The sequence below is a fragment of the Macaca thibetana genome, chromosome 3 (genome assembly GCF_024542745.1).
Source record: "Macaca thibetana thibetana isolate TM-01 chromosome 3, ASM2454274v1, whole genome shotgun sequence".
In the NCBI taxonomy this organism is placed as follows: Eukaryota; Metazoa; Chordata; class Mammalia; order Primates; family Cercopithecidae; genus Macaca; species Macaca thibetana.
Genome location: NC_065580.1, coordinates 143,304,731 through 143,309,383, shown reverse-complemented (window position 1 = coordinate 143,309,383; position 4,653 = coordinate 143,304,731). Strand labels below are relative to the sequence as shown.

Sequence of the window (4,653 nt, the reverse complement as noted above, 5' to 3'; positions counted from 1 at the left end):
GTTCAATACTGGCTTTCTATTTACAGGCACTTTGATTTTAATTAAAGAGAGGCAAGATATTCCAGCTATGATATGCAAATAATCAGGTGAAGATCTGGGCTGGATTTTCAGAACCATTGAATGTTTACGGAGTCTCTTGGCAGAACAGTGGTCTGTGGTCGTGGAAGGAACAGAAACAGCCGTCACCTGCCCAATGTACTCACAGATTAGGGCACGACAATGGCCTATGGCCTATAACAATGCCCCATGGTGCATATATATATATATATATATATATATATATATATTTTTTTTTTTTTATGCTGCAATCCCAGCCTTTGAGAGGCCGAGGCAGGTGGATCACCTGTGGTCAAGGAGTTCAAGACCAGTTTGGCCATATATATTTATATATACCATTGACCATTGTCTTAAAATAAATATATATATATATTTTATATATATACACTGGCCATTGTCTTAAAATAAATATGTATATATTTTATATATATACACTAATATATTTTTTAATATATATATAATTTTATTTTTTTTGAGATGGCGTTTTGCTCTTGTCACCCAGGCTGGAGTGCAATGAGGTGATCTTAGCTCACTGCAACCTCCACCTCCTGGGCTCAAGCAATTCTTCTGCCTCAGCCTCCTAAGTAGCTGGGATTACAGGTGCCTACCATCATGCCCGGCTAATTTTTGTATTTTTAGTAGAGACAGGTTTTCACCATGTTGCCCAGGCTGGTCTCGAACTCCTGACCTCAGGTGATGCACCTGCCTCGGCCTCCCTAAGTGCCGGGATTGCAGGCGTGAGCCACCGTGCCTGACTGGCCTACGGTATGTTTATTCACGCAGATCCGGTCATTTAAAGGAAGATGGGGCCGAGCGCGGTGCTGCATGCCTGTAATTCCAGCACTTCGGGAGACTGAGGCAGGAGGGTGACCTGAGCTTAGGAATTCAAGACCAGCCTGGGCAAAACAGTGAGATCCCCCTCTCTACAAAAAATGAAAAAAACATAGCCGGGCGTGGTAGTGCACACCTGTAGTCCCAGCTACTTGGGAGGCCGTAGTAAGCTGTGATCATGCCACTGCACTCCAGCCTGGTTGACAGAGGGAGGCCCTGTCCCAAAAAAATCCCCCAATAAACAAAAAAGGAAAATGGAGGAACACCTTACTCTTTTTGATGGACCAACGTGTTGCCTGATCCTAGAACGGCAATAAAGCCAACTGAAATCTTTTTGCAAAGGAAGGACTTTGGAAGGCTGAGGCGGGTGGATCACCTGAGGTCAGGAGTTTGAGACCAGCCTGGCCAACACTGTGAAACCCCGTTTCTACTAAAAATACAAAAAAAAATTAGCCAGGTGTGGTGGCGGGAGCCTGTAATCCCCGCTACTTGGGAGGCTGAGGCAGGAGAATTGCTTGAACCCGGGAGGCAGAGGTTGCAATGAGCTGAAATCGTGCCACTGCACTCCAGTCTAGGCAACAAGAGCAAAACTCTGTCTCAAAAAAAAAAAAAAAAAAAAAAAGGAAGTGGGGAGGATGAATGTCATTTAAAACAATTATAGTTTATTGAAAATGGAATTTTCAAAAGTTATTACTTGGGAAAATAGTGACATCTTATTTATACAATGTTCTCATACTATTGGTTGTTTTTGTTCCATGATACCTTTTTTTTCTTTTTTTAAGACAGAGTCTCGCTCTTTCGCCAGGCTGGAGTGCAGTGGTGCGATCTCGGCTCACTGCAACCTCTGCTTCCTGGGTTCAAGCAATTCTCCTGCCTCAGCCTCCCAAGTTGCTGGGACTACAGGCGTGCATGACCATACTAAGCTGATTTTTGTGTTTTTAGTAGAGACGGGGTTTCACCGTGTTAGCAAGGATGGTCTTGATCTCTTGATCTCGTGATCTGCCCGTGTCGGTCTCCCAAAGTGCTGGGATTACAGGCGTGAGCCACTGTGCCTGGCCTGTTCCATGATACTTTTAATTTGTACTTGTGGGAATACAAATGATTAAACAGAATCAAATACTAATGCTAAGGAGTTTTTACAAATTTCGTAACGTTGTATACATAAGAAAAATGGATGGTAACCTAGTGTGTAACTGTGGGAAAATAGTTTGTTGTTTTGAGTGAGGGTCTCGCTCTGTCACCCAGGCTGGAGTGCAGTGGTGCGATCTTGGCTCCCAGCAGCCTCGACCTCCTGGGTTCAAGCGATCCTCCCACCTCAGCCTCCTGAGTAGCTGGGACTACATGTGTGCCAACATACCCAGCTAATTTTTCTATTTTTTGTACAGACGTGTTATTGCCATGTTGCCCAGGCTGATCTTGAACTCCTGGGCTCAAGCAGTCCTGTTGCCTCGGCCTCCTGAAGTGCTGGGATTACAGGAGTGAGCCAGTACACCTGGCCCTTTTCAGTTTTTCGTTTGTTTCAAGCATGTTTGCAATTGCCCATTGAATAATTTTTTTTTTTTTTTTGACAGAGTCTTGCTCTGTTGCTCAGGCTGGAGTGCAGCGACATGATCTTGGCTCACTGCAACCTCCACCTACCAGGTTGAAGTGATTCTTCTGCGTCAGCCTCCCGAGTACCTAGGACTACAGGTGCTCACCACCACGCCCAGCTAGTAGAGACAGGGTTTCACCATGTTGCCCAGGCTGGTCTCAAACTCCTGAGCTCAGGTGATCCACCCATCTCGGCCTCCCACAGTGCTAGGATTAGAGGCATGAGCCGCCGCACCCAGCCTCATTGAAGCGTTTTTGTGATGACTGTCTTACAGTCTCTGTCCGTCAATTGTAACATCCCTGTCGTCTTGGTGATGGCATCTGTGGACTCTCTTTTTTCATTCAGTTTGAGATCTTCCTGGTTCTTGGTATGAGTGGTTTTGTTGTTGTTGTTGTTGTTGTTTTCTTTTTTTTGGAGGCGGAGTCTTGCTCTGTCTCCCAGACTGGACTGCAGTAGCATGATCTCGGCTCACTGCAACCTCTGCCTCCTGGTTGAAGCGATTCTCCTGCCTCAGCCTCCCAAGTAGCTGGGATTACAGGTGCCCACCACCATGCCAGGCTAATTTTTATATTTTTAGTAGAGACGGAGTTTCACCATGTTGCCCAGGCTGGTTGGTATGAGTGATTTTAAAAAAAATATTGAAACCTGAACATTTGAGTACAGTTAAGTCCTCACTTAACTTTTTTTTAAAATTTTTTATTTTATTTTATTTTTTTGAGACAGAGTCTTACTCTGTCGCCAGGCTGGAATGCAGTGGTGCAATCTCAACTCACCGCAACCTCCGCCTCCCGGGCTCATGTGATTCCCTGCCTCAGCCTCCCGACTAGCTGGGATTATAGGTGCCTGCCACCACACCAGGCTAACTTTTGTATCTTTAGTAGAGATAGAGTTTCACCATGTTGCCCAGGCTGATCGATATGAGTGATTTTTAAAAAAAATATTGAAACCTGAACATTTGAGTACGGTAAGTCCTCACTTAACATTATTATTATCATGATTTTGAGACGGAGTCTCACTCTGTCACCCAGGCTGGAGTGCAGTGGCGCGATCTCAGCTCACTGCAACCTCCACCTCCTGGGCTCACGTGATTCCCCTGCCTCAGCTTCCCGACTAGCTGGGACTACAGGCACCCGTCACCATGTCTAGCTAATGTTTTTGTATTTTTAGTAGAGATGGGGTTTCCCCATGTTGGCCAGGATGGTCTCGGACTCTACCTCCTGATCCGCCTGCCTCGGCCTCCCAAAGTGCTGGGATTACAGGTGTGAGCCCGGTCCCACTTAACATTATTGATAGGTTCTTGGAAACTGTGACTTTAACCAATGCGAAGAGCGTAACTCTTCTTCATGTCAATTACTCTGTGGTAAAACCGGTTTTGTTGTGCAGTACGTTGTTTCCCCAGGTGCTTTTCAGCCTACAGCATTGTGTTCATATTTCACACCTGGACCGTGTTCTGTTCTGCCACGTTCTATGTCCTGTTCTGATGCCAAAAAATACTTTACTGTTATATTGGAGGTGCTAGAGAAGGGATAGAGAGAGGGGTGTGTGTGTGTGTGTGTGTGTGTGAGACAGGGTCTTGCTCTGTCACCCTGGCTGGAGTGCAGTGTTGTGATCACAGTTCACTGTGGCCTCAAACTCCTGGACTTCAGTGATCCTCCCACCTCAGCCTCCTGAGTGGCTGGGACTGCAGGCAGGCACCACCATGCTCGGCCTACATTTTTAATTTTTGTAGAGACAGGGTCTTGCTCTGTTGCCCAGGCTGATCCCCAATGCCTGGGCTCAAGTGATCCTCCCACCTCAGCCTCACAAGGTTCTGGGATTACAGGTGTGAGCCGCCATGCCTGGCCGTACATACCAATGTTAATCCAGAATGCTTTTCAAAATTATCAGTCTTTAAGATATTAATTTATGGCTGGGCGCAATGTCTCATGCCTGTAATCCCAGCCCTTTGGGAGGCTGAGGGAGGTGGATCACTTGAGGTCAGGAGTTTGAGACCAGCCTGGTCAACCTATAGTGAAACCCTATCTCTACTAAAAAATACAAAAATTAGCTGGACGTGCTGGTGGGCGCCTGTAGTCCCAGCTACTTGGGAGGCTGAGGCAGGAGAATCACTTGAACCCAGGAGGTGGAGGTTGCAGTGAGCTGAGATTGCACCACTGCACAGCAGCCTGGGTGAC

At 46.4% G+C, this 4,653-nt stretch overlaps 1 protein-coding gene across 1 annotated transcript in view; it reads right to left on the bottom strand.

The window, feature by feature from the left end:
- Positions 1–4,653, bottom strand: part of AIMP2 (aminoacyl tRNA synthetase complex interacting multifunctional protein 2) — a 344,265-nt gene that overhangs the window by 83,310 nt on the left and 256,302 nt on the right. The window lies entirely within an intron of this gene.